This window comes from Cryptomeria japonica, chromosome 7 (genome assembly GCF_030272615.1).
Source record: "Cryptomeria japonica chromosome 7, Sugi_1.0, whole genome shotgun sequence".
NCBI lineage: Eukaryota > Viridiplantae > Streptophyta > Pinopsida > Cupressales > Cupressaceae > Cryptomeria > Cryptomeria japonica.
Window position 1 is genome coordinate 784,319,310 of NC_081411.1, and position 12,831 is coordinate 784,332,140.

The following is a 12,831-nucleotide window of genomic DNA, read 5'->3' on the forward strand; positions in this document are numbered from 1 at the left end:
TGTGCTTACTCTTCCTCCTATAAGACAAATTGATCCTGCAAAGATTACTTCACCTTATTTTGATAACAAATCTTTTTGTCAATTTCATCGTCAGCCTGGGCATGATACTGAAAAATGTTTTTCTTTAAAGGGTAAAATTCAAGATTTGATTGATAATAATACTATCTCTATTTCTGGAGTGAATGATAAAGGCAACACATTTGTAGCTCCTCCTAACCAAAATTTTCAGATTTTTACTGATCCATTACCTTCTCATACCTCTAATGCAATTGAGGCTAATGATTCCTCTCTCTGATCTGATGGTCTTGTGTCTATGACTCCGAATGTGATTAACTTTGTAGAGCAGCAAGAAATCCCTAAAGAACCTTCCATCACATTTGATTCCAGTGAAACCATTAGGGCACCTGATGGTCCTTTATACATAGTTGCAAAAGTTAAGAATACACCTTGCCGTGGAGTGCTTATTGATCCTTCGTGCATGATTAATGTTATTACTGAAGAATTTCTTTTTACTTTGCAATTGAATCAAGTGATATATGACAAAATAGATGTGATTGTGAAATTATTTGATGCATTTTCTTCTCCTGCAATTGGTTCTATTACATTGCCTATTGAGGTCCATAACAAATCTCTTGATGTGAACTTTGCTATTATTCCATCTTTCAAACAATTTCATGTGAAGCTTGGCTATCCTTGGCTATCTTCCATGAAAGCTATTGCTTCTCCTATTCATAAGTGTTTGAAATTTCCCCATAATGGTGAAGTTGTTACTGTCAATCATAGTCTCTTTAAACCAGCTGAAAGAACTTCTAGCATTCCTCTTGATTACTTTTGGCCTAAACAATTCCAATCTCTTCCTCCGCGAAGTGATCATCTTTTCAAATCTTATCAAAAGTGGAAAACAAATATGATCCTATCTCTAAGTGAACCTAGAACACCTAAACTTGATATTCCTATCATTCTTGAGAAGGAAGTTCTTCCTTTGAAAGATAAAACTAATGTCTTTCCTCAAGAAGATTCCCAACCCATCCCTATGGATGTCACTATGTCTATGCCTAATAAACCTTCTAAAAGTAGACCTATCCCTCCTCATCATGATGGACTTGGTCTCCTTCCTAAACCAAAAATTCCTCCTTTATATGGAGCAGTTCCTCCTCCATCCTTTTATAGAGAGAAGAGACCTTCTTCTTCTCTTATTGTCTAGCCTAAGAGACCACAACCTAAACACCCAAGTGCTAAGGATGAGAACATTCCTCCTCCTCTCTCTTCTCAACTTCCTACTAAGACTAGATGAAATCGTTCTGCATGTGAACGCCGATGAAAGCGTCGTCTTAGAGCTCGAGCAGCTGCTTCTCGAACTTTGCAATCTCCAAAAACACCTTCAACAAGCATTATTCCATTTTCTCCTCCGCCGGACATTGAGCCTAAATCTCCTAAACATAAGATGCATGATGGTCTTGATCCTGTGCGAGTTAAAGATCCTATTTTTATAAATCTTGATGACGATATAGATGAAAATGTTATGCATGATGAAAATGTTACTCCTCTTGCTTCTGATAGTGAATATGAACTTGTTGATATTGATAACCATTTATCTAATGAATTTTCTAAAGCACTTATCCTAGCTCCTAGACAAGAACAACGTGGCTCAGAACATGAACATAGCCCGTGTTTGGATCTTGTGATAGCTCCATCTGCTGTGTTGGATGTTCCTCCTCTAGCGTGTTCCTTGCCTTCCCGAAACATTGATCAGCAAGATCGGGGGGTAGATGATGTGCTAGACTAGTTTCATTAGCATAGCAGATTCTCTCCCCCTCTCTTTTGTTACTTCTTCTATATGTTATTCTCATTCTTCTATTTGTTGTCCTTAGTGTTGTTTACTTGAGGATGATGCAAAGTATTGAGATCTCTCGATCTCTCTCATGTTGACTCAAAAGACACATGTGTTCCCTTCTTCTAGGTGACCTTCCTTGATTGGGGAATGAAGAACAATTATGCATACATACATATGATATATATACATGAATTATCATACAGCATACTAACCCCAAGGAAAGCGAAGTCACCTCGTGCTTTGTGTTTTGTGTATATTATCCTTGGGTTTATCTCACACTTGGGGGCTAAATCCTTGTGATAACGTGCTCCTTTCCTTTCTCGTTTCTTATGTGTATCACTACGTTAAAACAATCACCCCCGGTGAGGCGTGTGCGATTGCTTTAACGTAGGGGGGCATACATCCTGTCCATATCTTTTCAAGATACTTGAAAATTTCTTGGCAAATTTAACCTTGCCTTGAAAATTTTTGATATCTTTCTTGCATGACTCATAGTGAGGGAACCTTACTACTGATAGTCATGGTTCTTCCTCATGATCTTCCCTTTTACTTTGTCAATCGAAGTCGTAAGATCCTTAGTCCACTGGGGGCTTGGTGTATCTTGCCTCCTTGACATGGTGAAAGTCTTTCAATATTGTTTCCTTGTACTTTACCGGAAGTATGAGCATACATACTCCCGCTAAAGTGGGGGCTAAATGTAGCATCCTAAAATTGTGACACTTGCAATTTCGACTACATTTCGGTCTTCACGATGGCTACGCAACACGCAACCTGAATGGAGACCCCGAAACTTGCTCACGACACTGAAAACTGCATTTTTCAAGCACCCTGGCCTGAACCTCCTTGCACCCTGCTGTCCCGGGAGGTGGGACCAGAGCGCCCAGTGCCATGGTCCTTCAGGACCAGGGCACCCAGCGCCCTGGTCCCTGGGTCCTATTTTGGGCCCGGTCTCCTAAGGGGTCTCGGGTCTTTTTGTTTGCAATTTGGAAATTAACTTTCCTGGTCGGCCTAAGGTCGGGAAAATCAGTCTATCAGCCCTAAATGACAAGTATATAAACTACATTTTCCTCTTTCATTCGACATGATGGAAAAAGCGTGGAAATTATACTCAAGCATTCAAGCATTCAAGCATTCCTTCAAGCAATTGATCATTTCAAGTCTCCATTCAAGGCTAAGTGTTGCATTCAAGACAAGGATTCAACCATTGAAGAGGAGATCACATACTACATGCTACAACATACAACATACAACATCTATACCTTTGCACATAAGGATACAAACATCCTTAGAACAAGGTATTAGTACTTATTTTACAGTCATTTACATTTACAGCACTTTCTCATTTCTTGGTTAATTCCAAAACCGGGGTTTGACCTAAAGGCAAACCCCTAATCCCTAACCCCCCAATCGTCTTCGCTTTTCTATGTGTAGGTTGCAGGTATGCGGCTGAAATTGAAGATCTGGAATCCTTGTGCAGAGACGAACAGATCCCCCTTCGTTTCGTGGATTTTTCGGAGGATCGTGGCGCCGGGCGCCATCGTCCCGACAACTTTTGCTCAAATTTGTAGGACAGTGCCGTATCGACATTTTACTGCTAATTCCAGGTCCGCAGCTTCATACTGTATTCCTATCTCAGTTTATAAGTGAATCTTTATCACTTTCTATGCATCCTTAGCTTAATTCTTCTATCAACATTCTTTACAAAAGAGGGTAGCCTTGCTTTCTTAACCCTTGAAACACATTTAGCATCCAATCTTGCATTGCGTGGGATTGGATCTTGTGGGTTTCAACCCCTCTTTTGAATGTAAAGTCTCTCCCCTAAGTGAAAACCATCAACCCTAGCGAACCTCCCTTCTCTCTCCTCGGAGTTGGAAGAGGGGAGAGCAACTAGGGTTCGATCGTGATTTTTCGCTTGACAAATATTAATCTTTCCAATTGGAAAAATCTCCAATAAGATTATTAAAAATAATGATGCCCTTAATAGTAACACCTTCTTACCTTGCAAAATTTGGTAACATTCAGATATGTTAATGTGTCAATTCAATAGAGAGGAATGATATGGATGAGAAGTGAGATACTATTTGTGTAAAATTTTATATCTTACCCTTCACAAGGATCCAACTACAAGACAAACTTACAAATTTAATATAGAGAAGAAAGAGCAGTTGAATGAACGAAAATTAAATTCTAATCTATCATTAACAACTGCAAAATGCAGATTTATACAAAAAAACCATCTCTTTAACAACATAGGAAACAAAGAAGAAAAACTACATAAAACAAAATTTTCAATGAAAGAGGCAGAGATAAAAAGATTAATTTTGTGTTCACCTTTTTTATCCTTACATAAAAGCATGAAAACATAAGTTGTTTGTAAGTAACAGTGAAGATTGGAGTTATGCGTTATCACCCCACTTAATTCTAACTTATGAGACTAAGTGTAATGAAAGAAAAGAAATAAGAAAAGACGAAAGAGGGAAAACCCAATGGGAACAAAACCTGTTCACAAAACTTACCCTAACTCTACAGGGTAGTTACTATGCTACAATGTCTACCACCTCAAGAAGGTCTTGAAGAAAGTGAAAACAAAAAGATAGGGTCCATTTGTGCCTCCATAAAGAGGAGAAAGAATGTCAATACAAAATATAGCATGAAAAATGCTTAAGTAGGTTCCTTTGCAACAAATAATGCCTCTTCCTTTTGGAAGATAGAAACATCGAGCTGTCAAACTACTGAATTCCCACTAAACTGAAATGTATGAAGGAATCAATATGAATGGTTCAAAAAAATACTCATGTTTCTCCAATTTGATGTTGAATTGTATCTTTTCCATACAAGACTCAAGAACATTGACCATTAAAGTTTGAGATTTATTTGGATGTGAATCAAGATGTGTCAAGATAGTAGCATGGAGTGGCTATGAGAGAACAAGATCAATCCAAACCAAAAGAAGACACAAATTGATGTGAGACAATATCGGATAGAAGACATGTGTCCTCAATGTTGTTTTCATGATCACGGAAATATTCAACAAATAAATGATAAATTTTGGATAGGATTATATCTTTCTCATCATGAGTACAAGAATTCACCTATTAAAGAGAATTTGAGATAGCATTCGGAGAAGACAAGATCTTTGTCAAACTTGTAGGTGGAGGTGACCATGTTGGCATATGATGAACTAACATGTTGATATAATGATATTGTATGTTGTCATTGATGTCAATAAGTGTAAGTGGACCGGTATGCAGGTTGGAAGAAGTTGGTGAACTGGTATGAAGAGATGCAGTGAACTAGTGTCGGGGTTTCACTGGGTGTGACTACCGGTTGGTAGTCTTAGCTCTAGGGTTTTCGGTTTGGCAATATTGCTATTTTGTGATGAGTTAGCTAAGAGATGAAGATGAGATCATCATGCCACATCAACTTTGTGCACGTGAAGGATTTCCTTGAGGATCTTGCATGTGAAGATCGATTGCATTAAATGTCTACCTCAGGAATGAACATTGTTCTTAGCGGTATGAGAAGAAAGCATGATGAGTTATTGATTTCTATGTCCTATGAAGAATGGATGATGCAGATTGTCTTGTGATCTATTTGAAATTGTATTGCTCTATGCAAAATGTTTGGACGGTTAGGATTGGATCACTTGTATTGAAAACCTAAAATGCTTAGGGTTTAGGGTTTATGCTACCAACCTAATTGTTGTCTATAAGGTCGATGATGTTTGTTATTGTAAGTTGTTAGCAAATATTATGTGTGTATCTGCATGATGAGATACTTGTCATACCAGTGAGAGAAAACTACAGAGTGTGATTGCAGAGTAGAGGAACTGAAATGGATCTGCCTTAGCATATAGTGTTGTTATCAGATCAAAGCTTTACTTGTTGTCTTCTAACCATTTCAACAAAAGGAAAATCCCTTTGTCGAGTAGCTTTAATAGGCTTACTGTAAATCCTCTAACCAGGTGACTCAAGTTCATTGAGCTCTTTAAATCCTCTAGCAAGGTAACCTTTAATAGGGTATATAGCATCCCTTAACCAGGTGATCTTTAACAGGATCAGTTCCTAACATAACCTTATTGTAAAGTCTTTAACTAGACTAGGCTCCTAACAGAGCAAGCTTCAAAAGAGTTCAAAAACAAGGTTGTGGGTATTCACCCCCACTGTGGTTTTTCGCATTTGGGTTTCCACATGCAAAATATATGTGTCATGAGTTGTGCATTTTTCATGTGATGATTAAGTATTCTTTGTTTAAGTGATTATACATGCAGAGCTAATGATTATCGTATTGTTGACACATCACATGCATATGTTTATGGGTGAAGTAGTTATGAAGTATTAAATGTATTTGAAGTGTTCGGACTTACCGGTCTATGCTGTCCAAAGTCTTATTGTGTTTAACTGGTATTGCCATGGTTAAGTTCAATGATGAAGACAACCAGTTAGTGTTGTTTTAGCTTGATAAGTTGTTGGAAAGTTTTGTTTTGTACTAATTCACCCCCCCTCTCAGTACCGTTTAGGGCATTTGTTGTTCATCATTATTCATCAATTGCTATCAGAGCTACTACAGGTCCTTGGTGATATAAGCTTAATTGCTTGAGGTAAAAGATCCTACCGTAATGATGAAGAGGGAAGGTCCTAAGTTCAATAGAGATAACTTCAAAATATGGAAGGACTGAATGAAAATTTATATCAAGAATTTGGGTGCTCAACACTGGACCTATGTTGAGAATGTCTATGTAATTCCCACTGGCACTTTAACCGATGATCAGAAAAGATAAATTTAAGAAAATGGGAAAGTCATGGAAGCCCTTATTAGCAGTTTTTTCTGATATTGACTTCATTGATGTACAAGATAAGGACACTCCTAAAGATGTATGGGACACATTGAAAACTATTTATGGCGGTTATGAGCACATAAAGAAAGATAAGGAAGAGAGCCTTAGAGGAAAATTTGAAGACATGAGGATGGTTGAAGGTGAGACCATTCAGCAATATGGCATAAGAATCAAGACTATTGTTGGAGATATCAAGAGCATTGGTGGAACAATTGAGGATGCCACTATTGTCAGTAAAGTCTTGAGATCATTGTTACCAGTCTATGAAATTAGAGTTGCTTCTATTCAGGAACTAAGGTCTATTGACAAAACCAAGATATCCTTAGACTCTATCATTGCAAAGTTAATTGCATATGAGTTGAATAGTTATGATGGCAGTGTTCAGAAGACTAAGCCAGCTTTTAGAGAATCTATTGCACCAACCAGAAAAGGAAAGGAAGCAAGTACCAGTTATGAATCCATGCAAAGCATAGGTATGGATGATGAAGAGATTCTGATGGAGTTTGAAGCTTTTCTTTCCAAGAGACTTCCAAAAGGTACTGGAAAATACAAAGGTAAGTTTCCTTTAAATTTTTTTTCCTACAATAAGATAGGACATATAGATGTTAACTGTCCTAACAATGAGAATAAAGATAAACCGAAAAGGTTTAGAAATTATAAAGGAGGAAATAGAAGAAATTGTCTTGTTGCAGTGGATGAAGGTGTTATTGATGAAAAATCTAAGGATGAAGAGAATGAGGACATAGTGTTTGTAGTTATAAAGGAAGAAGTTTCTGACAATAAAGAACTTGTCTCACACATTGATAACTCTAATGAGTGGATACTTGATAGTGGTTGTTCTCATCACATGATTGGTGATCAGAAATTTTTTTTGTCTCTAGAAGAATATGATGGATGTGTTTTCAAATTTGGCAATGATGCACCATGCTTGGTAAAAGGAAAAGGATCCATCTCACTAAATGGAAGGATCAGTGCGGATGATGTCTACTAGGTAGAAGGTGGAGTCTGTAGTATAATTGGAAAGAGTGGTGAACTTATTGCCACCGATAAGAAGACTAGAGGTAACTTGTTTCAGTTGAATGCCAAGATAAGTTGGTGTCTGATGGAAAAGAGTGTTGACAGTTGTATATGGCATAGGAGACTTTGTCATATGAACTTTGATAATATTGTTAAGGCTAGTAAGATCAAGGTAGTAAGAGGATTACCTTTCCTGAACAAACCGAAGAATTCTTTGTGTAGAGAATGTCAACTTGGGAAGATGTCTCCCTTGACATTCAAAGGTAAATCTTTTTTAGAAGAAACTTACTTGATCTTGTGCATACTGATTTGTGTGGTCCTATGAAAACTAGAAGTATTCAGGGAGATAAGTATTTTATGATTCTTACTGATGACTGCTCAAGAATTATGTGGGTCACATTCTGAGGCATTTGGAAAGTTCAAAGCCTTTAGAGCATTAGTAGAGAAGGTAAGTGGTCAAAAGATTAAATGCCTAAGAACTGAACAAGGATGTGAATTTACTTCTGATGAATTCAACAAGTACTATGAAGATAGCGGTATCAAGAGGTAGTTGTCTACCCCTAGGACACCACAATAGAATGGCATAGCAGAAAGGAATAACAAGACTATAGTTGAAGTGGCTAGAACAATGTTGATCCAAGGAAAGGTTGCTCACACTTTTTGGAGAGAAGCATTGAGCACTGTAGTCTATACTATGAACTAGGTACTCATCAAGAAAGGTAGAGTTAAAACCCCTTATGAGTATTGGACCAGGAAAACTCCCACTGTGAGTTATTTTAAAGTGTTTGGTTGTAAGTGTTATATCAAGAGAGGTGAGCATCTAAGCAAGTTTGATGCTAAATGTGATGAAGGAATATTTTTGGGATATTCCACCTAGAGCAAAGCTCTCAAGTTCTACAACAATAAAACACAAATAATTATTGAGAGTATCAACGTCAGGGTTGATGAATCCCCTGAGGAACTTGAGGAAACCTGCAATGAGGAAGAGGAAAATGAACCAGGTATAGCCTTCTGGGAACTGGTTAAGAAAGAAACAACCATAGATCTCAGTGTTCCTGTACCAGTAGAAGCTGTAGTATGTGAAGAAGAAGAGCTAAATGAAGAAGAAGAGGAAAAACTCGCACAACCAGCTAGAGTCATTCCTAGGTATGTGAAACTACATCATGATCCAAAGCAAATCATAGGAGATAAAGATGCAGGGATACTCACAAGAAGAAAGGTGAAAGAAAACTCTTGCATGATTTCTAAATTGGAGCCCAAGACTTCCAGAGAAGCACTTACAAATGAAGACTAGATTAAGGCAATGGAAGAGGAGCTAGACCAAATAGAAAAGAATGCAACATAGTCCTTGGTACCTAAACTAGAACACAAGAATGTCATAGGTACCAAATGGGTCTTCAGGAATAAGCTAAATGAAAAAGGCATAGTTGTGAGGAACAAGGCAAGACTTGTATGCAAAGGATATGCTCAGGAAGAGGGAGAAGACTATGGAGAAACCTTTTCTCCTATGGCTAGACTTGAAGGTGTCTGAATGCTACTTGCATTTGCAACATTCAAGGGATTTAAGGTTTATCAGATGGATGTGAAGTCTGTGGTCTTGAATGGAATCCTTGAAGAGGAAGTCTATATTGAGAAACCAGATGGGTTTTCCCTATCAGAAGATAGTAACATGGTGTGTAGATTACACAAAGCCCTGTATGGATTGAAGAAAGCACCAAGGGAATGGTATAACTTGTTACACTCTCATCTTGTGAAGATTGGATTTCAGAGAACAAGTGAGGATAGCAACATCTACCTAAAATATGAAGGTGATCAGATTCGGATCTATGAAGTATTTGTAGATGACATAATCTTTGGAGGAGATGATAAAATGAGTCATGATTTTGTAGATGTAATGAAGAAAGGGTTTGAGATTTCTCTGATTGGAGAGATAAAGTTGTTCATTGGTTTACAGATTCAGCAAATGAAAGAGGGTATCTTTATTACTGAGTCCAAGTATGTCAAAGAGGTATTGAAGACCTTTGGCATGGAGGAGAGCAAACCGGTTGATACACCAATGGTGACCGGCTGCAAACTGACTAAGGAAGATGATTCAGGGTTGGTGAATGAGAAGGAGTACCGGTCAATGATCAGTAAGTTGCACTATGTGTTGCACAACAGACTAGATATTGCTCATGCAGTGGGCATAGTAGCTCATTTTCAAAAAAGTCCAAGTGAATCCCACTTGTTAGCTATCAAGTGGATTTTTAGATATCTAAAATGAACAATTGACTATGGATTGTGGTATCCATATAATGGTGACTTTAATCTCAAAGTATATACTGATGCCGATTGGGTAGGTAACGTAGATGACTGAAAGAGCACAATCGGTGGAGCATTCTTTCTTGGTGGAAGACTAGTCTCTTGGACAAGCAAGAAGAAGAGTTGTAATTCTCAGTCTATAGCTAAAGTAGAATATGTGGCAGCATTTATGAACCGCACTCAAGCAATTTGGATGAAACATGTATCAGAAGGTTTCAAAGTACCTATATCTGAACTAGTGAGTATATTTTGTGACAATACTAATGTAATCACTATTTCCAAGAATCTGATATTGCATGCTAGAACTAAGCACATTGAGCTCAAGTATCATTTCTTGAGAGAGAAGTTTTAGAATAAGGAAGTTGTACTAGAACATGTTTCTAGTAAGGAGCATCTAGCAAATATATTCACTAAGCCCTTACCAAAGACTACATGTAACTATTTGAGAGGTGAATTAGGGGTTTCACCCCTTCATGAAGTCAACTAAAGTTGTGTGCTCCACATCAGTGAGGTATTACAGTGTCAAATCTTTCAAGATTGATCTATTGAAGGATGCTACTCCATAGGGGGAGCAACATAGTGGAGAATGGAAGCTTGTACCTCCACTTTGACATTGTTATCAAAGGGGGAGAAGATATTTGATGTGTGGGGAGAAGATATCTGATGATGTAGAGTACACTGGTCTATGATGTTTACATGTTGATATAATGATAATGTATGTTGTCATTTATGTAAATAAGTGCAAGTGAACTGGTATGCAGGTTGGAAGAAGTTGGTGAACCAGTATCAAGACATGTAGTGAACTAGTGTCCGGGTTTCACTGAGTGTGACTACCAGTTGGTAGTCTCAGCTCTAGGGTTTCTGGTTTGGAAATCTTGCTATACTATGATGAGTTAGTTAAGAGATGAAGATGAGATCGTGATGCCACATCATCTTTGTGTACATGAAGGATTTCCTTGAGGATCTTGCACGTGAAGATCGATTGCATTAAATGTCTACCTCGGGAATGAACATTCTTCTTAGCGGTATGAGAAGAAAGTGTGATGAGTTACTGATTTCTATTTATGGTGAAGAATGGATGATGCCGATTGTCTTGTGATCTATTTGAATTTGTATTGCTCTATGCAAAATGTTTGGAAAGTCAGGATTGGACTACTTGTATTGAAAACCTAAAATGCTTACGGTTTAAGGTTTATACTACCGACCTAATTATTGCCTATAAGGTCAATGATGTTTGTTATTGTAAGTTGTTGGAAAATGTTGTGTGTGTATCTGAGTGATGAGATACTTGCCCGACTAGTGAGAGAAAACTACAGAGTGTGATTGCAGAGTAGAGGAACTGAAAAGGATCTACTGTAGCATATAATGTTGTTATTGATAGTTCTGATACTTAATGTCAGTACAGATCCAATAGCCAACAAGATGAGAGAGGGGGATGAATCATACAAACTTAATCTTCCATAAAAACAATAGATTTAAGCTCAGTAACATATACTTCAGTAATATAACCAAAACTGCTAAACATGCAAACTCAAAAGCATATAAACATCATAACACTCATAACACCAGATTTAACATGGAAACCCAAATAGGGAAAAACCACTGTGGGATTTCAGACCCACTAAGAAATATACTCTTCTAGAGTATGCTCGATTAAAAGAAAATCCTATTAAATATTACAAACACATTGCTAGATGTGACCTGGTTAAGGGATTTCCCTCATATCTGTTAGGATCTTCACTTTGTTAGAAGTGACCTTGTTAAAGGATTTCAAACACTCAATCAGAATGTCACCTTGCTAGAGGGTTTTACAAATAAGACTGTTAAGTCCACTTGGTTAAGAGATTTTCTGTCACTTCACTAAATAATAGTAATAAAAATCTATCTGCAACTTCACATCTAAAATGCTAAAGAAGATTCTGATTTGCTCAATACAATATAGACATAGAACTAATCTTGTCCATCTACTAGGCTCTATACTCTGTTATTCAAAATAGGTCTTCAAGCTTTTGTGCTCGGTAATCACTATGTAGCATCCTTGTGCATACACTTGCCTGCTTACATTGTTTATCAACAATTTCCTATTTATAAACAATTAGCCAACCGCTTAATCTCTTTGATCACATTTCCTATGATCAATCATAGCCATCAGATCTTCAAACTTTTTCTAGGTTCAATGTATACTTCATTCTGAAAATGTTTTACCCCATCTTGGAACTTGCATATATTTCTTGGAACTTCTGCTAGGGTATTGTGGTTCAATCTAAGCTATAGATCTTCCTATCGATTTTCCTTTGCCATAGATTCTTTAACAAACTTCATTCACGACATGCCAACCATTTAATCATAGCCATCTCATTAGCTTCCTTCATTAAATAAAGCATGTAATCATTTAATGCATTCTGTTATTACTCGGTTGCAACTCGGTAAATACTAAACTTCACTCGGTAGACATTCTTCCTTCATTAACCGATAGCGATAACCTTAGGGTTTACCGACTAGGTTCCTTAGGGTTTACTGAGTAGGTTCTTTGCTCAGTAACATAGTATAGTATTAACCTTTCAATTAATAACATATATAGGATATCAAAACAATCTAATCATCATGATCTCATCATTGTCTAACTTGGTAATAATTGCCCATTGAATAACTTATTTCTCCCCTTATTCATCATATTCTTTCTGTGTCTTTTACCGACATCTTTATACTCATGAAATCATACTTCTCAAGATATGGCAACATCATACTGAATTAGAAAATCAATTTCTTGACATCAATGACAAAATAATAATATCAATACAGTAAACATCCTTAATTAGTTATATCCATAATCATCAACAAC